Below are 25,833 nucleotides of genomic sequence, written 5' to 3' on the forward strand. Positions count from 1 at the left end.
AAAAACCGCTCGCCACCCAAGCTCCCTCGTTTTCAAAAATGGAGCAAAATAAACTTTTTAAAAAAATAAAATCAGATGTATATATTATCTTAATAATATATACATGTAATTTTTTGCTGCAAAGGAGAATTGGCTTGGTCCCTCCTCTAGCGGAGGGACGCCGCGGTGATGCCGGCCCGGCCGCCGGGGCCGCTCGGAGCGCCCCCCATGCCCGCCCGCCCGCCCGCCCGCCGCGGTGCCCGCCGCGGTGCCCGCCGCGGTGCCCGGTGCCGCCGCCGCCGCCCGCGCCGCCGCTGGCTCGGGACCGCGGGCAGCCGGAGCTCACATCCGGGGACGGAGGCGCTCGTCCGCTCGCTCGCTCGCTCGCTCCGCGCCCGCCGCGCCGCGCCGCACGCCGGCTTCGCCCTGGCGACGCTGCGCGCCCGCCGCCGCCGTCCCCCGCCCTCCCCCCGCCCGCCCGGGCCTCCCACGGCCGCGGCGCGCCCCGGCAGTCGGCGGCCCGGCGCGGGGTCCTCCCCGCACGGCCCGCGCGCTCGGGGTGGCCGCCGCGAGGGACTCGGGGTGCCGCCACCCGGGCCTGGCTCGGCTGACCTGCGGGCGCCAATGGGTTAAGCGCGCTCCAGCCGCGGGCCGCCCGGTTAACCCCCTCCGCGCCGCAGGGTGTGCTCTCCCCCTTTCCCCCGAAAGAGGCGGGCGGCGGCGGCGTGCGGATTAACCGCTCCTCCCCCGGCACCTCTCGGGGGCGGAGGTCGCTCGGGCTCCCGCGGCGGGCCTGGGCTGTGCGCACGGTCCTCCCTCTCGGCACACCTGGAGGCGGCCCCGCCCCCTGGGAGCACAGGTGCTAGCGGGCGGTCGTCGCTGCGGTCCCGACGCGCACCCTTCCCGGGGCTCTGCCTGCCTCCCTGGCTGCGGGGGGCTGGGCAGGCGCCCCCTCCCCTCCGCTCTTGCTGGCTGCGGGGGATGGGGAGACCGGCTCCAGAGGGAGCACATGCCGCCCCAGGTAACTGCCTGCAGCTCCGACCCGGCTTGCCGAGCACCCTTCTTCACCCCGCCCTGCGCGCGGTCTGGCGCCGCCGTGGGCTCTAAGGGGCGAGCCAGTATCTCTCCCCCGAGGGTGTTTGGAGGCAGGTACAGGGAAGTAGAAGCCAAGGTCTTTCAAACCGCTTGTGTTGCTCAAAGAAATAGTGCAGCTGAAACTGTCGACTCCAGTCTGGGAGCCGAGGAGAGTAGTTTGTTTTATGATACCTTTGCTGTCTCATACTGGGGATTGGGGGGCGGGTTGCAAACGGCAGCTCCTGTCTGGAGGGAAAATACTGTATCTAGTGGATGACTGATATTTTTCATTTAGCTCTGTGCTGGCTGTTGGAGAAGAGCGACTGCTTTGTTACTTCACAGGATTCGATTTATTTGCTTTTGTTCCGATCTGCATGTTCCTACAGCGTTTTAGAACGTTTAAGAACAGTGTCTTTAAAGCACAAAATAAAGCCAAAAGCTCAGCGTGAATTAAGAAAATAAGAATTGTCTATGGGAAGGTGTTCCTTGCCCATAGAAGACACACTAGGCATCCGCAGTTGTAGAGGGGCCCCTGGGACGAGAGAGTGGGGACCAGACAGAGACTCTCCAGGGGCCTTTCTGAGGGGGTGTCTGGTCTGGAAGGATGAAAACAACCAGGCTCCTGCCGGATTTTGTGTTTTGCTTTGCTTTGGAGAGAGGAGAGGCAAGGAAATAGCCCTATGGTCTAGTGGCAATATAAAGCTGCCCTGGGCCACCTCACCTATGGCTACTTCTGAGCCAAAACCTGAAGGGACAGAAGATGGTTCCTGTCAAAGAACTTACCCATCCGTGAAGCACTTGTGAAATTCACAAGTGCGCATGTCACTTTCAGAGCTCCAACTCTAAAGCCTTGCCTCTTGAGACCTTTTCTACAAAATCCCCTCCTAATGTTTGCTCAGGACTCAGTTCGGTTCAGCCAGTGTTCCTAAGGCACCTGTTAAGAACAAGGGTCTGGGCTAGGTGTTGTCAGGACAAATCTATGGCACAGCTCCTCCCTCAAGGACAATCTAATGAAGGAAGCAAAGTGTGTATGCATCTCTCATACCATGCAGAACACACAAGCTGTAACAAGTATGAAAAAAGCAGTATTCAAGCATCAGAGATTAATTATAATTGAGGAAATCTGAGAAGTTTTCACAGAAGAGGGCATTTTAACTGATTCTTAAAAACTGATGGGGAGGAGGAGGGATGAACAGGTGGAGTACGGGGCAATTTTAGGGCAGTAAAGCTATTTATGATACTGTAATGGATGTAGGACATTATGCATTTGTCAAAATCCATAGAACTGTACAACACAAAGAGTGAACTTTAACGTAAACTAGGGGCTTTTGTTAATAATAGTATGTCAATATTGGTTCAATTGTAACAGATGTATCCTGGTAATGTAAGATGGTAGTAATAGGAGAAACTGTTGGCAGAGGGAGTATTTGGGAACTCTGTACTTTCTACAAAATTTTTTTGTAAACCTAAAATTACTCTAAAAAAAATAAAGTCTATTAAAAACAGGTGACTACTTTTATAGGCTATAGATGGGGTAAGAGGAAGGGGCTTTAGGGGTGAGAGTGAAGCGCAGGGCAGAATATGGGTGAGGCTAGGCTGATGGACAGAGGAGGTGGGAAGGCCACTCCGAGCCCGGAGGAAGGCTGGCTGGCTAAGAACACCAGATTCATCTTCTCTGCAAGAAGAGCCAGTGAAGGTGTTTCAGGTCAGAAGTGACATGATTAAATTGTGATTTGGGGATTTGGGTTTCCGGGTTTTACCCCTTAGGTCTTAACAAGTCTATGGAATTAGAATTTTTGACGTTCCATTCCAGCTTCTGAATCTTGGCAATGTCTCCAGCAAGCTTTTTTTTTTCCTGAGGGCCTTGATTCAGCACAGCTCTGGATGCTTTGGCCCACTGGGTAATTTAAATCTTTATATTCCCATGATAATGTGAATTACTGAACAAATAATAGTAACTAATATTATTAAAGGCTGCCTATGTGCCAAGTTCTAGTGTAGGCACTTTACATGTATTCATTTAATTCTCCTAACAAGCCTGTGAGACAGGTACTATTAAAACCCTCATTTTACAGATGACAAAACCAAGACAGTGAGGAGTTAAGTAACTCGTCCCAAACCACACACAGTTACTTAGTGGCTGAGCCAAGAAGACATGAGGAAAGGCTAAAATAAAATATTTCCGCTCTAAGACCCAATTATGTCACTGACACACTATTGTGGGGTCTTAATCCCTGTGACCTCATTTATCAAACACTCCTATATAAAGGCACTGAATTGGCATTCTAGACACGGTTACCTGCGTGTACTGCATTTCAAAAACCCTTGCTGATGTGACAGCCCAGTCCAGAGCCTGACCATCTCACACCCACTATCGTGCACTAGATGACCCATCTCCATTCTCCCTCCCATGAATAACTCATCTTATGTTCAGAAGACACCATGTCACTGCTCTAACCAAAAAACGTTGTTTCCTCTTTCCTTCCACGTCCAACCTAAACTCCTCTGACTAGCTTTCAACCTTATCATTTCGCACCATTCACCTTCACTGTGGTCAGCAGCCTCCTCATTAGGCAGTGAACATGCTGTGCTCATTTCTGACTCTCTGCCTTGGCTCGTGTTTGTTCGCTGACCTGAAATCCCTCCCTTGCTGACTTGCTGACCTCTAACTAAACCCTCCCTATGGGACAATCTCCAGTCCCTACCTCCTCCAGAAGCCTTCTCTGATTGCTCCTGCCACTGTGATTGCACATGTGCCCCTATCCCCACCACCCCTTCCCTGAAGGCCTATGGCACCTAGTTTTTCCTTTGATAACATACCTTCCTGTGTCTTACTTGATTGCTTCTTGGCTATAAATCCTGTCTCTGCAACCACAGTGCAGGTCCTCAAGCAAAGATCACCATCTCAGCCCCCTCCCCCAGCTGCCAAGTGTTATGCTCACGGCAGGCACTAAATACCCTGATTAATCTGCCCAGGATCATAAAAGCCCACAGATACCACTAGAAATTGTCAGCTAATATTTGCAAAAATCCTATAAAGTTTATGGAGGCACACTTGGCCCTTAGATGGTAAAAAATACAAAATAGAGGGAAAACTGGGTCCTCTGCACACCAGGAATTCTAATTAAGGAAAACAAACAGATCCTGAAGGCTACATGCAGAACATATCCATAAACTGTGAAGTTGGGTCTGAATGAGGCTCTCCACCCACAGGCCCTGGTGCTAAGAAGATGGCCCTGACCCACTAACCACCAGAACAGGCAGATAAAGGGGGTAGGGATGTGTGTTCCATGTAGAGGAATGGTATGCACAAAATCAGGCTGAGAAGTCCAGAATATGTGCAGAAGTCAGTAAGTAGGTGGATAGACTGGGACTTATGGGTACTTACGAGACAGTGGTGTAAGTAAAGTAGCAAAGGCAGCATGGAGTAGATGGTGGAAAATCCCTGGTGCCTGGCTTACCGGTCCAGGTGTTACCCTGTAGGCCAATAGTTCTCAAACTTTTTGGTCTGAGGACTACTTTAGACTCTTTACAGTTACAAAGAGCTTTTGCTATGTAGATTTTATCTGTTGATATTTACCATATTCAAAATTCAAACTGAGACCATTTTAAAATCATTTCTAAGTCACTTTAAAATAGTGATATATTAATTTTTTTAATGAAAAGTAACTGTTTTCCAGAACAAAATAGTGAAATTCTTTTATTTTTTGCAAATATCTTTATGGTCTGGCTGAAAAGAAGACAGCTGGATTCTCCTATCTGCTTCTGCATTCAATCTGTAGTGATAGGCCCGGCGTGGTGGCTCACCCCTGTAATCCTAGCACTCTGGGAGGCCGAGGCAGGCGGATTGTTTGAGCTCAGGAGTTCGAGACCAGCCTGAGCAAGAGCAAGACCCCATCTCTACTAAAAAAATAGAAAGAAGTTATCTGGACAACTAAAAATATATAGAAAAAATTAGCCAGGCATGGTGGCGCATGCCTGTAGTCCCAGCTACTCTGGAGGCTGAGGCAGAAGGATTGCTTAAGCCCAGGAGTTTGAGGTTGCTGTGAGCTAGGCTCATGCCATGGCACTCTAGCCCGGGCAACGGAGCGAGACTCTGCCTCAAAAAAAAAAAAAAAAAAAATCTGTAGTGATAGAATGTTTGATACGTACAAACAGATAGGAACACAGATACATAGTTAATACTCTTTTCAGATAATTGTGGATATTGTTCTTTGATATGACACCAAAACTCGACTTTTAAAGGTTAGTTGAAATGTGGAATTTCAAACCATGTCAGTGAACTCACTTTTTATACTCTGTTACATTAAAATCTATCAGTCGATTTTGCAGTTTGAATGGATCTTTTAGCCATGCATGATTTGGTAACATCATGTATTGGTCATTTGGAAAATACTGTTTCACTGAGTTACACAGATTTTCTAAATGTTGACACATTTCATTATGCAATATCAAAAAAGCCCATTCATTGTTATCACCACCAATCTCATCAGAAAGTCTTTAAGTATTAGGAAGCTGTCAAGCTCTCTGTGGTAGATAGAAGTTTTTCAAAATCCTAATTTTCACTTGAAAGCTTAAATTTTATAATTGGCACAAATACTGTCAAGTTTTTTCTTTGAAGTAACTGGCTTACTTCATTCATTTTCGAGAAAATATCTGCCAAATACTTAGGTCTGAATAACCATAGTTTGTCAGTAAAATTGTTGTTCCATGAAAAAGTAACCCATCCAACTGCCTACCTCAAACCGTCACACGAGTGAAACATTGTATGCAGCAGAAATGTTTTATGCATTTGTCCTAATTTGTGACCCAGAATATTAAAAAAGACATCTGCACAAGGGTAGTGATTTAATAAAATAATAATTTCCATTGCTTCATCAAGGAGATTCTTAAGTAAAAATGACTTTTTTTTCCCACTGTGAGTGCATGACAGATAATTATGCAGTGCCCAACAGCACACTTTGGTGTCACTGCCTTGATTCATGCTAAGACACTAGTAGTTTTAAACACTGTTGATTTTGTACTGTCAGTGCAAATGTCAACACAGTAAAAAAGGCAAATAAGTCTTAGTGTTACTATGAAAACAGTTTTGATCTCAAAGACCACTTGAAAGGGTCTTTTGGTGCCCCAGGTAGGGTTACCAGATAAAATACAGAATACTCAAATATTGCATGGGGCATACTTAGGCTAAAAAAATTATTTGCTGTTTATTTGAAATTCAAACTTAATTGAGCTTCCTGAATTTTTATTTGCTACAACTGGCAACCTTACCTCTGGGGGTCCATAGACCACACTTTGAAAACAGCTGCTCAGGCAGCTGTGGGCCATTTTTGAGCAAAGAAATGATATCAGAGTTATATTAATACATCATGAAAATAGTTCTAACGCATATGGGCAGGATAAATCAGAGGATGGAAGGTCTGATGGATCAACTAAGAAGATGTTACAAGATTTATTGATCAATTTATTTAGTTATTGTGAGAGGCAGTGCCATTCTGAGGTTGGGCAGAGAAAACAAAGCCCTGCAGGAGGCAGCTCTCTGCCTAGTGAGGTCTCCTATCCGGTGGGGCCACCAGCTTACCCTCCCCTCATCCATCCCCATGCCCCACCACCAACAGGACTTCTCCATTACAACTGACTTATACTCCACCCAGTAAAATTTCAAATCTTTTCTTTTTGCTTTGGCCTCATTACAAGTAGAGTCCAGCTGGTCTTCATCCTTCATCAAGTAACTGTTCACTGGAAGAGCAGGATTTACATTTCACATCGGACAAAGTTATTCCAGTTCCTTTAACTGGTTCATTCCCATCCCCCTTGACCCGATTCTTAAATCTTATCCATCAATCTCTGATGCACCAAATACTCTCCACTTCCACAATTGGGAAATCCTGGCAGAGTCTAGTATATACAGTCAACACCCCATTATCCATGCTGACTGAGGGAAGGGAGCAAGTCTTAAGTTTCCCATCTGTGAAATAAACTGATTATAAAACATATCTCTAAGGGCTCTTAACATTCTAATATGGTATATTGGAGGGAACCTGCAGCCTTCTGATTTTCAGATTGTTCTTTTTTAAGCACCAAAGGAGGCAAGAAAAGCTTCCTCTTTCTCTATTGCACTCCTTTTAATAAAAGGATTTATCCTGTAAAATTTGGATTCAGTCAAAAGGCCACACTTAAGGACCAGAAAGACCACATGTTTCCTTAAGGCTGAAGGTTCCCCACCCCTGGTTGGAGCCAGGTGGAACTAGGCTCAAATGCTGGCCCTGCCAGCTACTCGCTATGCTGTTTTGGAGGAGTCACTTAATCTCTTAGGGCCTCAGTTTCCTCACCTTTAAAACAAGGATAATATCACCCATCTTATTAATTTATTGCAAAGATTAAAATAATGTTGTAGAGCCTCTGACATGTAGCATCAAGTTGAATCATATAACTTAATGTGAATTTAACTAAATATACCCAGTTTCAGAGAGAGAAAGGGAGGGAGGGAGGAAACCATTTAAATGGTGCTGGCAGGAGTCTGCCCTTCCTGTGCGTGGTCTTAGTTTTTACCTTTATGTCCTGACTTTAGAACTTAACTCCCCACCCCAATTAGAATATTACAATCCACTGTAATGATGGCTCTCCTTTTTGTTAACTGCATTCTGTCATTCACTGTAGTCCCAAAGCAACAGAACACAGTGGGTTTTTTAATGATCTTTGAATTTTGCTTAATTTTAATTTCCGGTATTTATTATTTAAGATTCAACAGCCAATACTAACAATCCCAAAGCAGTTATAGTAGGACAAAGATAACAGTAAAATAGGTATGTACACACATGCACACAGTGCATCCCATGGCACATGTTGAATTTAATTGTGAGCACACACAAACACACACACACACACACACACACACACACACACACGGGTGCACAGACAACACCCAAAATTGGGCTTAGTCAACACTATTGGTCACCTCCAGGTTAGAAGCATTAGCTGTCCACTGGAAATGAAACTGGTAGTCACACACTGTAATGGAAAAATAACACAAGTCTGCATCCGATCAGCCACAGGAGCAAATTTATGAGGACAGGAAGTTGTTAGGGAGACCCAGAAAGTCAATAAACGTCAGAAATTTTATAGTTCAAACATGACAATTTCCTTTTTGTTTCTTCAGAGCAGTTGTTTAAATATTCAATTCACAAAACAAAACTGAAGTTTAAATGGCACCAGCATCTCTCACAGTTGGCACCGACCACATATGTGGACCTGTTTACTTTTCTTACTTAAAAAAACAAAAAACTAAGTCACAAATCCTTGACACTAGCATAACTTTTAAATCAATATTTTGGGGAAGCATTAAGTAGGAAATCATAAAAATATGAAGACTCTTCATTTCCTCAATTTTACTAATAAAACCCTTTGAAATAAGCAGCACAGATCTTGAGTGCTAATTTAGAAACATTTTCTTTCTGGTTGATAAAAATGCAATATGAAAATGCAGTGTGACCTCTCTCAGCTTCATGATGCCAGCCAAAAAATGGATGCTAAAAATTGGGATTGGACTGTGGGCTTGAAAATTTGATAAACTAGCCAGATTTTATATTTCCCAAGTTGTTAGAAAATGCACACAGAAAATTTTTAACAAAAAATTTTTTTTAATTTCTAAGTTGAGAAACTTTTATAAATGAAGATCATAGTAGAATCCAAAACCACTTATTTGAAGAAGAATCATTATACAAACTTAGATAACTCACTAAGGATTATCTGTTTCATGTTCTAATAACGAGGTTGGTACTGTATTGCATCCAGAAATATGGAACTTTCCATTTTTCAGTTCTATCTTTTTTGAGGTTGCTATTTTTAATGTGTGTTTATAATACACTGAAGACATCTCAGTCAATCATGTATTGAGCAAAGTAATCACCATGGCAGGGAAACACACATGGTAGTCTTTATTGTCAACATGTCTGCAGTAAACTGAATAAATAGTTGTTAATGTTCCATTTTGATAAATACAAGGAACATGTGGGGCTGAAAGGAAACCATATCAAGAGCTCCATAATTTTTCAAAGACTGACACTACTTTCATGGCCAATAACAAAGAATGCTAGGGTGTATGGGAGGGTTTTTGCAAACACACTACACCACAGACTAGATTCTGATGATGTGGCGGAGTGGCCAAAAGAGAGAGGACTGAGCATCCTGTCCTGTGAAGCTCACTGCCCAAGTGCTTTGAAAGGCCTTTATGGACCTTAGCTTTTTACCCACAGCTTGCCCCACTTCCCTTCCCCTCATCCAGCCTCTCCTTGCTTCCTTTCCCAGCGCCTTCTGCATAACTGGGTTCCTTTCTTCACCCATAGACCTTTCATCCTGGAAGTTTCTTCCCTCCCATCCCTTTACTTCCTCCTCCAAATACTTCTGTATAAATATCCCAAATGCCCCAATTACAATAGCTCACTAGAGACTGCTAAAGGCAAGGTGACCATCCCAAGGGAGATTTAACAAAAAGACTCCTGCAAGAAAAGTCAAAAGATAGAGGGTCTCATTCTGGCCATGCTTAGCTGGCATCATAAAACTCTGCAATGGTACAATTTTAACTAGAAAAAGAATGGTAAGGGGAGAGGCCGGGACTCCCAGCTCTGTTCTCTCCCTTGCTGTGTGAACTTCAGCAGTCACAGCCTTTCTGAGCTCGCTTCTTCATCTGTGATGTGCCGACCTCACAGGGTCACAGGATGTACGGGGATCATAGGGCATTGGCATGGGAAGGCATTTGATGAATTATAAAGCACAAGACCGATGGTTTTCAAAGTGTAGTTACCGCAACAGCAGCAGCCACATCACCTGAGAACTTGTTAGAAATGCAAATTCTCTTGCTCACCCCAGACCTACTGAATCAGAAACCCTAGGGGTGGGGCCCAGCACTCTGTGTTTCAACAAACCTCCAAGTGTTTCTGATTGACACTGAAGTTTGAAGACATCGCACTCTACAGATGAATTGCTTTTTATAAGCTTTCTTCTGGTTGTAGCTTTCTATGATTCTGAATAGATTCTGGTAGCATAAGGGATGTTAATGCCTTGTGTTGCAATGGTACTTCTGTGAAGAGCACAATAGCTTATTCTCTTCTTGATTCTCAGAAAAATCCCTACAAAGTAATGCAATTGGATCCATTTCACAGAATCTGATAGCACTTAAAATGTGGATCATACAATTTATGACATCTTTGAGGGCGAGGAAATATTCTACCACACAGCCAGCCCAATAACCTGATGGAAGCCTGTGTATTATGGTTTCAAGGATACCAGAAAGATCACATTCTATACTTTTTCACCCAGCTCACTGATGCCAGAAATTGCATCATAACAGCTCAAAGCTTTAGTCCTCTACCTGAAACACCAATGTCCCTGGAAATATCACAACAAGCCCTTTAATTCTCAGGGAGGGAAAATGGAAGGAAGAGACTGTGAGCACCTTGCTGTCAGGAAGTGGAGTGCCTACACTTGCCTTGGGAAGAATGCCCCAAAGCAGGTGTCTAGGGTCACTAGAGGCAATTGTGCTTCCTTCATAATTTTGCCAAAGGCCAGGTGTGCACACATAACCAGATGTGCATCATAGGTGCATAGAAACAATAAGGATTAACTGGGGAGTCTCAGGCTGAAGGAGGAAAAATGAGTAGACCATAACAGATAGAATCAAATGGGCAGATTCCTGCTTTGGGCACGCTAGGAAAAATAGAACACTCCCCCGCCCCTGCCAACTATCATGGAAATGCAACTTCCAATTCCATTTGATTCTCTTCTTCCTTACCTGTCTGCATATTGGACATTCTGGTGTTCCTTTTTTTAAAGTATTGGATTTATATTATACCTTACAGTTGGTAAAGCACTCCCACATGCAATATTCATTTGCTCGCTACAGCCCTATGAGGAAAATAAAATTCCTCATTTACTAAGGAGGATACTTGGGCATGGCTACTGCCAATACATGGCAGAGCTTAGGTATGAATCCTGGTTTTCCAACTCCAATCCTACTTCTTTCATCTCTGTCTATATTTTCAATCTGGTTTGCACCCTGCTGTGGAGATGAACCGTGTACTAATGCTCAATTCCTACACTCCCTTAAAGAGGATACTAGGGCTCCAGAGCCCCGGGCCAGAGTGTGAATCTCAAGCTCTCATCATTTGAGCAGGTTCCCACTTTGCTTCCACTGTTTACCTCCTCCCTGCTTTTAGAGCACAAGAGCTTAATGACTTCACAGATGGGCAACATTGTCAGCCATGGAAAAGAGATTCTGCTACACATAATTGTACTTTGAAAATATCACTGTGGAAGTGTATGGATGAGTCACAGAGTTGGCAGGAGAACTTCACATGGGCCAGGCCCTTCTGGTAATGAACTCCACAGGGCTCTGCAAGGTGGCCCAGGCTAGGGTCCTTCCCTGACTCTAGGCAGAGTGTTGCTCTGGCCAGACCGAAAAGACATTCTTTGCTCTATCACTTAGATCAGTGATCTTGGTTCATGCACAGAAGTTTGGCATAAAATTCTCTAAAATGTCTTCCAAGCCTACAATTCTAATTTATACACAACAAAAGCCTTAATTCTGTTATCTGATCACCTTGTACCATGTATGTGACTCCAGCTGTCACCTCTGTTATAATGGATTACAAATTCATGCTTCCAGTCCTGCCCTTAATCTAAGCTCAATGCCGCACCACCTAATGCCTGCCAGATGTTGCCACCATCAAATCTAAGTGGAAATGTCTAAAACCAAACTCATTTCTCATTGTCCTCTATAAAATAGCTCCCCTCAGCAACTTCTAGCACAACCATTTTTTCTATTATCAAGACTCAACATGATGGAGTTGTCTTCGCCTTCATTTTGTATATTTGGTTTGTCACCATTAATTTCTGTTTCCTGTGTACACTCTTCATACTGCTACCTGACTGATCTATATTAAATTTTCTTGTGCTGTGCTATTCCCTGAACCAATGTTTTCTTTCTTGCTTTATAGCCATGAAAACAGTAGTTCTCAACCCTGGCTATAGGTTAGAGCTTCTTAAAACTTCTAATGTTCAAGCTTCATCCCTAGAAAATTCTGATTCAGGGGTCCTGGAGGGCAGGTCCAGTCAGTCATCAGTATCACTGAGAACGAATGTCCTGAATCAACTACAGCACTTTTCAGACTTTAAAGTGCGTAGCAATCATCTTGTTGAAATGCATATTTGGATTCAGTAGGGCTGGAGGGGGGATGATTCTGCATTTCTAACATGCTCTCAGGTAATGTCAAAGCTTGTAGTTCTCAGACCACACTTTGAATGTCAAAGTCCTAGAGCATCAAGTACATCTCCCATTCTGCCTCATTTTAAGGCCCTTGCCTCATTTCCTACCTCCCGTTCTCACCTGGCCAGCTCCTGACTCCTCATAACACGTGGACCCTGCCTCGCCATCCTGACTGACTCCCTTTTCTCCGCCTAGTTAAATCTCACCCCTCTGTCAGGCCCAGCCCAGGCCCTTGTCTGACACTTAGTCTTCCCCAACCACTTCATGGCTTACTAATCCTTTGTTCCTCTAATTTCCCACCACTGTAGTGAGTGCAGTCATCTTCCCTTCATATCCTAAGCTTTGCAGCTGACAGCAGGGAGAAAACCGGACTGAGAGAGATATGGAAACCGGGCACACCTTATAACTGCTGGCAAGTCATTTCCCCTCTCTGAAAAATGCTCCAAATGGTGAAAGTCTACCTGGTAAAGGCTAACTTAGGTCAGGGGTTTTGGGGGCTTTTTAATCACTTATTTTTTCTTTAAAACATCAGAAACTTGGTTCAACAGAATGGTCCTAGGTGAGGCAAATTGTAATACACAAAATGCAGACATGGCAGCAGCTAAAGCTATATTCTAAGAACGTTCAAGGGAAGAGAAACTTTAGTGATCTCTTGATATAACTGTCCTTCTTTCTCCTCATTTTACTAATAAGGAAGCTAAAGCCGTGGGATAAGAAATAGCTTCCTCACATACACAATTGGTCAGTAGCAGATTCAGAGCCAGAGCCCAGATTTCTGAGTTTTCGCTTCTTCCAGGTGAGGCATCTTCCTAAATGTTCAAGGTGAGCCACGACTATATTAAGCAAACGATGTGCTAATGCACTGTGACTAGTTAGGGTGGATAAACCTCAGGAAACATTTAATGGCAAGATATTATGAGATGGCCATCTGCAAGCCAGGACACCCTATCCTCTGGCTGCTGAGTCCTCCCGCCCTCCACCACAGGCCGGCCCTGCAACGCAGTGCAAGACTCCTGATTATCCTACGAAACAAAGGTCAACTTTTTATCCCTGGCGTCAAGGTCCTCTACAATCTGGCCCCAACCTAACCTTCCGGTATCTCAGACTCACTGTTTCTCACACATACCTTATGCCACTGTTCATTCTTACGCCACCAGATTGCTTCTGCGCACATGAGCCCATGTGCACATGGCTCAATCTGCTACATCTTGAAGTTTGGGCACTTTGAAGTTTGGAATTAAGCTGGGCAATTGCTTAACGTGAACCCAGGCCCAGGCCTCACAATGGTTCCACCCTTTAAGGAGCGGTGGCCATAATCTTTCCAGGATAAAGGAGCTTTTCTTCTCTCTGCTGGCTTCCTAATGCCACCTCAGGTGAAGCTCTACCGTGTGGGGCCCAGACAATTGTCATGCTGAGGCCAGAGATGTTTAATTGGACTTTAAAAGATGAGAAAGCAGCAGGGAGCTGATTGTCAGCCCTCTGACAAGACGGAGCTGCATAGGTGGCCCAGCAGCACAGAGGAGGGGTGGCCTGCCCAGTGTTGATGACTGTCTCCCCCCGGGGCAGTGAAGGCTGAGGAAAGGAGGGGAAATACAGCCGTGGCGGCAGAGCCTCAGCAAACCAGCAAACGCAGAGCCAGGTTGTCCTATATTCTGTTTTCACCCCAAGAATTTTGCACTCTCAGAAGGCAACAAAGACTTCCATTTTAACTTACTCCTCATAAGACAAACCTCTCTAAGCCTAATATTAATAATTTATTTTTATTTTTTTACAGCGCCTTTTCATTTCCATGCTACCCTTTAAGCCTCACTAAGCCTCTAAGGTAGGTCAGGGAAAATATTCTCACTTCCAGTTTATAAAGGAGTCTGCTGGATTCATTATGCTGGGACGTGACTTTGCCGAGGTTATGCAACTAGTAAATGGTTAAGCCAGAACTGGAGATCACTTGTCAAGGATCACTGATGAAACGGTAGATAAAAGCCGTTTCAAACATGACAAGTGTACAGTTCTAATTCCTGCTTCTGAAAGCTACTCCCCAAAGAAGAAAGATCCCTTTGTTGTGACAGCGCCTGGGGAGCAGGCTGTGCCCTAATGGCTAATTAAGAGCGGAGGTTCCCACATCCACCCTTCATCCTTGGATGGGCGGTGACTTTACACAGGAGCACAGACATTTCCAGAGCACACGAGGCTGCCTGTGTGCTCCTCTGCTTCTAGGCACAGAGTCGTGAGGTCCGTGAGAAAGCGCATGTGTGACCAGGACCCTAGATGCTACTCTGAGACAGGCAGTACGGAGAGGCCATGAACCAGATTGCTGGATTCAGCTCTAGGGTGAATAGGGCTCTGGCAGGTCAGATATTCCACTAGATATGTGGAGGGATTCTTTCACATTATTTTTCCCAGAAAGGTCTGAAATAGGAGAAAATCTTGAAAATTAACTTATTTTCCTCCTGCTGAACTTTAAGGCTGCCACATCCCTTACCCCATTTTTAAAGACTTGAGGTTGCTACTTTTCCTGAGGCTGAGAAGAGCATCCATCCTTTCAGCCTTGCCTGTGAAAACGTTTTCATCTTTCTCTCAGTGGGCTCTACAAGTCACTGAGAAAACACAGAGGGCAGCGACAGCCCCGTAAGAAAACTGGCTGAGTGGAGGCCAAGAAGGAAACAGGAATATTGAAGGTAAGTTCTTAGCAACTAAACCTAATCAGCCAGAAACACTGTCCCTTCTCCGAGACCTTTGTGTACCCAAAGCACCTAGATTTCAAAATGCATTTTGTTAATGCAGCTTCTATAAGTTCATGGTGATGAGAAAATTCCAAGGAATTCTCATGCAAGAAGAATTTACAACTTAAAAATATTTAAGAATAACTCAAAGGCCAGGTGCAGTTGCTCATAATCCCAGCACTTTGGGAGGACAAGGTGGGAGGATCACTTGAGGTCAGGAGTTTGAGACCAGCCTGGGCAACATAGGGATAACCCTCATCTCTACAAAAGAAAAAGAATTAGCCGGGCATGGTGGCGCATGCCTGTGATCCCAGCTACTCAGGAGGCTGAGAGAGGAGGATTGCCTGAGCCCAGGAGTTTGAGGTTGTAGTAAGCTATAATGATGCCACTGCACTCTAGTGAGACCCTGTCTCAGAAAAAGAGGAATAACTCAAGAGACTTCATGTTTCAATGTTTCAAGAGTACAGAGTGAAGATATTTCACTCCATTTTCCTCCCAGAAATTATTCTAAAAATAGTAAGAAAAAAATGAATACACAAAATTCATCTTTGATGAAACCCATAGTACATGAAGAAAGGTAAATGACTTACCAGAGCAGAGGAAGATAAAAATTTAGTACTTTCAGATATTTCGACAGGTGGCGAACCAATTCAATCCCCTGCCCCATAAGAACAGAAACTCAGGCTGGGTGCAGTGGCTCACGCCTGTAATTCTAGCACTTTGGGAGGCCGAGGTGGGAGGATTGTTTGAGGTCAGGATTTCAAGACCAGCTGGAGCAAGAGTGAGAATCCATCTCTACAAAAAATAGAAAAATTAGCCCAGCATGGTGGGGGGTGCCTGTAGCTCCAACTACTGGGGAAGCTGAGGCAGGAAGATTACTTGAACCCAGGAGTTTGAGGTTGCAGTGAGCTATGATAATGCCACTCACTGCACTCTAGCTGCTTGAGCAACAGAGCCAGACCCTGTCTGAAAACAAAAACAAAAAAAGAAAAAAACCCAGAAAGTCATAGGATTGGGATACCAGGTACTGTAAAAAGCTATGGTTGAGGTTCCAGTATGATAACAGTGAAGGAGCTTGATAAAAGTGTCCCTCTTACTGATAAATGTTATAAAATCAGGACAAAAAAAATTTTAAATCTATGAAAGCTTTGGAAATTGACCAAAACAAGGCAGAGTTTAGGCTAACTGATTTGAGGTGTTAGAGGACAGAGTTCAGGTTAATAGAGAGGGTGGGAAATTATAAGGAAATCCCAAAAAGGAGGAATCATCAAGGGTATGATCCCAAAAATCTGAGTATAAGGTCTACCCAAATTTTTGATTGACACTGTACTATTATTTCACAAGGAAAACTCCAGGAGACCCAACAAAAACAGCTAAAAGGACACAGTGGAGATTTTCTCTGTTGTCCACCTCAGAGGAGACAGTTTGGAGCCTGAGTCCGGTTAAGTTAACTGATTTCAAAAACAAAAATCAACATTTTTTTGGATGAAAATAACTGAATCCAGAGTCTCTACAATGTGTCATTCACAATGTCCTGTATACAATCAAGTTATTAGACACAAAGAACAGAAATATATGATACATAGTCAATGAGGGGCGTGGGGAGGAAGGAATTAATAGAAATCAATCCCAAGATGACACCAATGTTGGAATTAGTAGGTAAGCATTTTCATTATAAATAAATCTAATGACATAAATGGAAACATAGGCATAATAAATGGATTGACATAGACTCACAGCAAAGAAATTGAAACCGTAAAAACTTAAAACCCTAGAACTGAAAGGTATAATAATAAAAATAAAAATAAATTCACTAAATGGGCTTAAGAAAAAATTGGAGATGGCAGAAGAAAGAATCCATGAAATTGGAGATTGATTAGTAGTAATTATCTAATCCAAAGTACAGAAAGAAAAAGAACTATAGAAAAATGGACAAAAATTCAGGGACTTATGGTTTAATATTAAAGAGTTTAACATAAGTGCCAAAGAGAAAGGAGAAAGAATTAGGTGAAAATAATATTTGAAGAAATAATGGTTGAAATTTCCCCAAATTTGATGAAAAACATCCAAGAAGCTCAGAAAAATGCAAGCAGGATAAATGCAAGGAAAAAACCACACCTAGGGATATTATGATCAAACTGCTGAGAGCCAAAGGTAAAATCTTGAAAGCTGCCAAAGAAAATTTACACATTACATATAGACTGAAGAGCAACAAAATGACCAACAGAAGACTACTTCTGATTGGAGAAAATTAAGATTGGAGGACAACGTAATAGTGGCTTTAAAGTGCTAAAAGAAAAACCATTCAACTCAGATTTCTATATCCTTAAAAAAGGAAGGTAAAAGGAAATCATTTTCAAATAAATGAAAATTTGGAGAATTGCAAACACACTATAAGAAATGTGAGATGAACTTCAGGCTGAAGAGAAGTTCTTCAAACACTAGAGGGAAAATTGGCAATGGACGTGAAGAGCACTAGAAGTGGTAAATATGTACATAAATGTGCATAAAATACTATATTTTTATTTATTTATTTATTTATTTATTTATTTATTTATTATTTCAGCTCATTATGGGGGCATGGCCAAAAGTTACACGGGTGCCGACTCGTGCTCTGCTGCTTACTAGCTGTGTGAGTCCAAGCAAGTGACTTAGGTTCTCTGATCTTCAGGTAAATGAGAGACAGTCACGGTACTCCCATAGGCTTGTTATGTGGTTAAGTGAGACCACGCGTGTGAAAGTGCTTATAAAAAAAAAAAAATACTATATTTTTTCTTTTCTTCTCTTAATTTCTTTAAGAGATATATGACTATTTGAAACTCACGTTATAATACTACATTATAGAGCTTATAATGCATATTGATATAAAATATTTGAAAATAATTGCAAAAAGAACAGGGAGATGATGGAAACAATACCCTTGCATGGTTTCCATATGTTATTTGAAGTGGTACAATATTAAGTCTACACTGAGTGGGATAAGTTGAAAGCATGTATTTTAATCCTAAGAGCAACCACTAAAAATATGTAAAGAGATATAGCTAAGAAAAATTAAAATTAAATACTAAAACATATTGTTGACCCCCAAAAGAGACATGAAACAAGGAACCAAAGAATAAAAATCATATCCGACAAATAGAAAACAAAAATGAGAGACCTAAATCCAACCATATTAATAATTACTTTAAATATAAGTGGACTAAATACTACAGTTAAAAGAAATAGATTTTTAGACTAGATAAAAGTTACGATTCAACTATGTGTTATCTACAAGAGACACATTAAATACGAAGACACATATACATTGAAGATAAAAGGATGGAAAAAGAAATGCCATGCAAGCACTAATCATAAGAAACATGGGATGGCTAGATTAATTTCAGTTAAAATGGACTTCAAGATAATGAATATTACCAAAAATATAATATAATATTCCATAATGACAAAACAGTCATTTCATCAAAAGTCATACCAATTTAAATGTTTAATAATGGAGCTTGAAAATGTATAAAGTAAAAACTGGAAGAGGTGGGCAAAGATTTCTTAGGGCACGGAAAGCAATAGCCATAAAAGAAAAGAAACAGGTTAAGTTTCAACAAATGAAAAACTTTTGCTGATCAAAAAGTATCATTAGGAAAATGAATAGGCCATCCACAGATTGGAAGACAATACTGGCAAACACACAACTGACAAAGGGCTTGTACCCAGAGTAAAGAACTCCTACAACTCAACAATAAAAAGATAAAGGACCACATAAAAATGGGCTAAAAACTTGGACAGACACTTCACATAGGAAGATATATAAATGGTCAATAGACACATGGAAAATAATTGCTCAACATCATTAGTTATTATGAAAATGCAAATTAAAAGCAGGAAGACATACCGCACCCACCAGAATGGTTAAATTAAAAAGACTGCCAACCCAAAATGTTGGCAAGGATGTGGATTACCAGAACTTCCATACAATACTGGTAAGAATGTAAAATGGCACAACTGCTTTCAAAAAGCTTTGTCAGTTTCTAATGAAGGTATCCATATACCTACTCTTTGGTCCAGCAATTCCACTTCTAAATATTCACTCAAGAGAAATGACAATGTATGTCCACGAAAAGCCCTGTAGACGAATACTCACAGCCGCTTTATTCATAATGGCCACAAACTAGAAACAACCCAAATGTCCATCAATAGGAAGAATGAATAAACAACTTGTGGTATATTCACACGATGGAATAAATATTATTTATTAATGAAAAGGAACAAACTATGGATACATGTGAGAACATGGATGAATCTCATAGACATCATGTTGAACCCTAAGGCACAAAATAGTAGGTACCACATGATTTCATTTATACGATGTTGTTGACAAACAACTAATTTGTGGTGAAAAAACACAACACAGGAGGGGATAATGACTTTTCATTTGATGAAACCTAAGAGGAAAAGAAACATGAGGAAACTTTCTGGGGTGATGGAAATGTTCTATATCTAGGGGTATGAATTACATGGGTATAACCCATTTCTCAAAACTCACAGAATTTTATGCATAGTATTTTTACATTTTGATGTATGTACATTTGGGGAAAGGAAAGGAAAAAAGAAAGGAAAGCTATATTGAGGGTAGAAGACCAAAACTAAAAATTGAGAATTGTTTGAAAGTTGATATAAAGAATAATGGTACCCCCAGGTTCCTGTCCCCATCCCACCTAGCACAATCAATGAACTGTTCTCACTGCCACCCACTCCCAAGAAGGCATCAAAAAGTATAGCCTCTGAAGAAATGGGAACAATCTCACAATTAGAGGACTCTAGTTCAAGAATGGAGATGATGAGGTATGAAAGTAAAAACTGAGAAATTAGGTGAAAGTCTGTGTACTGAATGTGAGGAGCCCCTAAGCAGCTTCAGGACTACAGCCACCAGACGTATTTGTACCCTTAAGGCAGGAGCCTGAGGCATGGCTTTCTGAAGAAGCTGAAAGACCAATCGCTACAGATATCTCAGGGTCTCCAGTGAAAAAAAGCCATCCTGTTTCTCAACTGAGAAGCCCACCATTAACAACACACACACACACACACACACACAATTGCACACACACACACACACACACAGGGAGAGAGAGAGAGAGTGTTTTCCACTAGCTATACAGCACCTCATCCTTAAGTATACACAGATATTTAAAGAAAGCATTCAAGAGGAATGAGAGAGAACAAACGAAACAGACACAATGCAGGAAGCAGAAGAAATCTCTTTAAGAATCAGAGAAAGATAAAGAGACATTTCCCTCATAAAACAAAAAGAGGATGATATATAAAAAATAAAAAGGAGTAATCATAAAATGATTGCTCATCAAAATGTGAAATAATATAGCTGAAATTAAATTTTTAGTTTGAAAATTGAACTTAAGGAATTTCCCAGAAAGTAGAATAACAGAACCAAGAGATGAACATTAAGAGATGAAGGACAAGGAAATTAGAAAGAAACTCAATCAGTAGGTCCAACATCTGAGAAATCAGATTCCCAGAGGAGAGGACAGAGGGAACAATGAGAAGGGAATTATTAAAGAAACAATACAAGAAAATTCCCAGGTACGTAATATAGTGAGTCTCTAGATTGAAAGGCTCGCTTGCCAAGTGCCCGACGCCAGGGTCACGGTGCAGCGCAGTCAGGCAGTGTGTGCCCTACGCAAAGGCACCCAGCCAAGAAAAGTGAAGCCCAAGCTCTGCTCCCCAAGCCCTGTACCCTAGTGCACCAGCCTAGAGGAAGGGTCGTCTTCTTCTAACTGGTTTACCCAGAAGGAGCATCTTTCTCTACCTGGTCTACCAAAAACAATGCCTTTTTACAATTTGGCCCTAGAAGAGAATGACTTTTTCTAATTCACATAAAGATAACTTATACGAACAATTAGTGCCCAGAACAATGAATGAAAAAAAGATCCAGATCTAAGGCACAAATACTGGGAGTATAATGAAAATCCTAAAATCTTCCAGAGAGAAAAATCAGTTTTCATAGGAAGGATCAAATGGCATTTGACTTCACATCGGCATATTGGAAGACAGAAGGCACAGGAGCAGTGCCTTCAAAACTCAGAGGGAGTGTTTGCAACCTAGAATTCTGCACACAGGCAAAAGTAAGAAGGTAGGAAAAAGATGTCTTAGGATATGCACAGTTCTCTGAAACTTACCTCCCAAGCATCCATTCTCAGAAAAAGAAGTAACTGAAGGATGTGTTTCACAAAAATATGAGCCAAAAAAAAAGAAGACATAGAATCCAGGAATCAAGGGGTTTAACCTAGGAAGAGATGAAGGAAATTCTCATAATGATGGTGAAGGGAAATCCCTAGGACAACAGCTGTGCAGCAGACCCAGAAAGCAATTATCCTAGATCAGAGGAGAGCAGAGGAATCCAGGGGGAACATCTACGGGGGGAATAAATATTACTGACAAATCATCTATTAATAATAGGTATGACCACGTGGAAAACTACAGCCAGAGTGTATATGAGAAAACACAGCCAGAGATTCTAAGACAATAAAGCAAATGACAAATTAAGACACATATCTTTCCAGGAAAAACAAAAGTTATACAAGAAGGTAATGTGTCCATGGTATACTACTTGGCTCAGTAGTAGAGTACATTTCTTTGATCAAAATGAAAACATCAATTGTGGCAGTTTAAAAATATGGCCCCAATTCTTTGTCATCTGAGCAGGTCTTTGGTAACCAGTAGAGTATGGGAAAAGTGATGCTAGGTGACTTCTGAGACAGTATCTTCCGAGGCGATTCAGCTTCTGCCTTCCTTACTGGAACAGTCACACTGGGAGGCCTCCATGTCATGAGGAAGCCCAACCTAACCCACAGGGAGAGACCACATGGGAAAGCCCTGAGATTACATGAAGAGAGATGGCCTGGCCAACTCCAGCCACTGCCCGACTGCAATTGTGTGATAGAACCATCCAGTTGAGCCTTTCCCAATTCCTGAACCACAGGAATTATGAGAGAGAGTAAAAAGATCATAGCCCGGGCATGGTGACTCGTGCCTGTAATCCTAGCACTCTGGGAGGCCGAGACAGGAGGATTGCTTGAGCTCAGGAGTTCAAGACCAGCCTAAGCAAGAGTGAGACCCTGTCTCTACCAAAAACAGAAAAATTAGCCAGGCATGGTGGTGCGGACCTGTAGTCCCAGCTACTAAGGAGGCTGAGGTAGGAGGATCACTTGAGCCCAGGAGTTTGAGGTTACAGTGAGCTATGATGACACCATGTGCTCAACCCAGGGCAACCGAGCAAGACTCTGTCTCAAAAAAAAATTGTAGTTGTCTTAAGCCACAAAGTTTTGTGATGATTTGTTAAGCAGCAATAGATATCTGGAACACTGACAATTGAGTTAACCAAAATTTGAGATATAACTATATGGTGATTATGGGAAGAGGAGAGGGTAGTGAAAGAGAGCTAAAACTCTTTATCTACCAATCCTTAAAGTTAGTAGGTAATGTATAAAATCGGTGAACCAGGAGGTAGATATAGATACAGATATAGATATAGATGATATAGATGTGTATATATGACCAAGGAAGGAGGAGAAATAGTTAAAAGAATTAAGAAGTGGTTACTTCTAGGGAATACACTAGAATGTGTAGTTGGCAGGGATTACTGCTTTTATAAGCCTTTTACCACTGTTTAACTTTTAATGTATGTTCATTTATGGCTTTGTTAAAAATACAGACTTTTAAAGAATAACAGAACACATACAGAAGACTCTGTTTCCTCCAACCTTCAACAAAGAAAATCATGGCCTAGCTTTGCATAAACACCACACATTTCTCGTGCCTACCTGGTATAAATCACTGTGATATGCTATCACTATGGGATAAGAGACATTCACATACATGATCCTGGACGTTGAAACACTTGTGTTCTGGTAGGGGAAAATAACACAGAAGTTTGAAAGACAAATGGCGTAGATCACCCTGATCTTATTCGATAAGTGGTACGGACAGCCGTGAGAAACTGACAGTGAGCTCTAAAGACAAAAGAGGCCAGAGAAGGCAGTGCTGAGGAGGACAGGGCCCCTTGTCTTGGGACTGAAGATAGGACCTAGTGTCCAAGTCTTATTTATTAGCACACTTACATGTTCTTTGGAACCTTAGGTATTTGGGATCCACTCTGTCACTCTGCCCACTCTCCAGCATTCTCACCCTTTCCTGTGTTTCAGTGAGCCAGCCAGTCTCAGAGCTCCATCACTGACAATATTAATGGTACATTCCTGGGAAATCAGCCACAATGATTATGATGAGTTTCACTAACATGCATATAGTCCTTTACAGATCACAAAACTTATTTCATTTCCATCTTCATAACTGTGTAGTAAGCAAGAAGTTATTATACTCATACAGATAAGGAATCAGGAGACTCAGATTAAGTGAGTCCCCTAATAGCCCACAGCAAGTAAATGGCAAATTAGGACAAATATCTGTATCTTGTGACTCCAGGGTTGGTAGATAAACTCAATCCATCCAAACCATAAATTGGTATAATTCTGGGCCCCTTGGTCAAGCCAGAGCCATAGGGTTAGAAATGGAAAGAAAGGGGAAAAGATCGCTCCTAAATTTTTACTTCATTAATGCTGTTTAAACCGAAGTAGAGGCATTAGGATATAAATAGCACACTTTGGAAGAACCACAGCGTCCCATACTCATTGGCTCTAACTACAAGCAAAGAAGGTTTTTGATGCAAGCAGCTATGGCTAGAAAATAGACTAAGAGAGTGCTCACTTCGGCAGAACATATACTAAAAATCAGAATGATACAGAGAAGATTAGCATGGCCCCTGCGCAAGGATGACATGCAAATTTGTGAAGCATTCCATTTAAAAAAAAAGAAAAAAAATCAGACTAAGAGAGAAAAGAAAAGAAAAATACAGAAAATGGAAGTCGAGCAGTATGCTCAGTTCTGAAGATATAAGGGAAAGAACATCTAGTAATGAGGAAGCAGTCTCCTCACAGATCTTGGAGGAAAAACAGAACTCAAGAACACTCCCAGATGGAGATAGGGAATTAAATGAGTTCTCTGACTTAAGAGGCCCCAAGAGAGGAGAGAAGTAAAACACCAGGAACATCCTCACCACTTCTAGCAGAGAAAAGGCAAGGAGGGTGGACTCAGCGATAACTTTGAAGCCTGGGAATTAGCTTTCAGGAGAATAGTATAGCCACAAAAGAGCTCATCAATTATTCTAATACTGCCCTCAACTGCCTAAAACAGGTGCAAAAACAAACAAATAAAAGCCAAAAAAGCTTGACCAAATTCCCAAAGCAGTTGTGGTATTCACCAAGATTCAAACCACAACATTAGTAATACCATCAAACAGTCATAACGGCTGTTTAGAGTTTACCAAGCATTTTCACATGCATTAATTGTATTAATGTACTCTTCCTCCTGTTTGATGAGGAAACTGAGCCCCCTCCCCACCAAAAGTAGAATAGCTTATGCAAAGTCATACAGCTATTTAGTGATAGAACTAGAAATGAATTTCAGGTCTTTGGAATTTCAGTTGACTTTAGTTTGAAAACAAATTTTCTAAAAATATTTTACTTGTTTTGAAACTCAGAATTCAGCTTTCTAAAGCATTTGGGCAGGTCCCATTTTAATTTGATGACTGATTAGACCCAGTGAAAACAGACTCATTTCTATTATACATACATGGGCCATAAGAAATAGTTGGAAGAATGAATTGGAATACATGGAGAGGAAAACTAGAAGCACATGGAATTCTCATGCATTTGAGGAAATGTAAATTTGATAAGCCAAGTGAATTCCTAGAGGAGAGACAGAAAGTGAGCACAGTTCTATAGGGAGATAAATATTTCCACTTGCTGCAAAGTCATTCGGAGAGCACTATCATGACTTTGTCACTCACAAATGATATTCACCACCAAACTCTGCAACCCAGAGGCTCACAGGTGGCAGTGCCAGTACTGGGCAAAAAGCTTACCACCCTATCTCTGTCTTCTGACCCTTTTCCCCAGTATACTTTTCTCTCAGAAAAGATTTTAACCTCAGTCATCTGCAACTTAGCACATATTTAAGGCTTTATGTTATCTTTCCCCTAAGAGTTTGCATTTAAAGCCTTTTCTTTCATGGAATAAAAAGCAATGAATTAGTGAAAAAAAAATTAGCATTAGCCAACTACTGTAAGGGAAGTCTCCTGCCTCCAAAGAAACACACCCCAGCTAAAGAATCTTCTTGGTGCTCCTAAAATCAAAGCCATCTCCAGTTCTCTTTGGAAGCAGAGAGAAAAAGTAACACAACTTTGTAACATAAAGGAAAAAGAAATATCTATACAGGCTCTCCTTGCCATTAAAAATAATGAACCAGACAATTACATACAAGAAATAGGTTTGGAAATAATACACAACAAAACCCCAGTCAGATTCTGTGATTTGGTCATGCTTCCGGTTCCCATCACCCTGCCAAATGCAAACATCAAAAGTAAGCAAATCTATTCTCTGTCACTGATCCTCTGGCCTCCTTATAAACTGTAACATTCTATCTGCTAACAAGTATAAATGTGTATCACTATACACTCAGTTTAAATAGCTCTAGCTCCTTGGTTGGAAATTTTATATTTTTCTTTCCATGCTTAACATGAGATTTTAAGGTTCTTCCTCTCATGTATATATTGAATCTCTACTTTGGGCTGAGCACTGTGTCAGATGCCAAATACTATAAGAACTTTGGGTTCAGTTGGGAAAACACACACTTTAATGAAACAAACAAACAATATGTACTGACCTCTCTATCTTC

The 25,833-nt window shown here is 41.8% G+C and overlaps 1 non-coding gene across 1 annotated transcript; it reads left to right on the top strand.

Moving 5' to 3' along the window:
- The first annotated feature begins 23,797 nt into the window (after positions 1-23,797).
- LOC123623738 lies at positions 23,798-23,905 on the top strand. Its single transcript, XR_006730016.1, has one exon. It is a non-coding gene; the product is annotated as a U6 spliceosomal RNA (small nuclear RNA).
- Positions 23,906-25,833: the final 1,928 nt, after the last annotated feature.

The sequence above is a fragment of the Lemur catta genome, chromosome 18 (assembly GCF_020740605.2).
Source record: "Lemur catta isolate mLemCat1 chromosome 18, mLemCat1.pri, whole genome shotgun sequence".
Classification (NCBI taxonomy): domain Eukaryota; kingdom Metazoa; phylum Chordata; class Mammalia; order Primates; family Lemuridae; genus Lemur; species Lemur catta.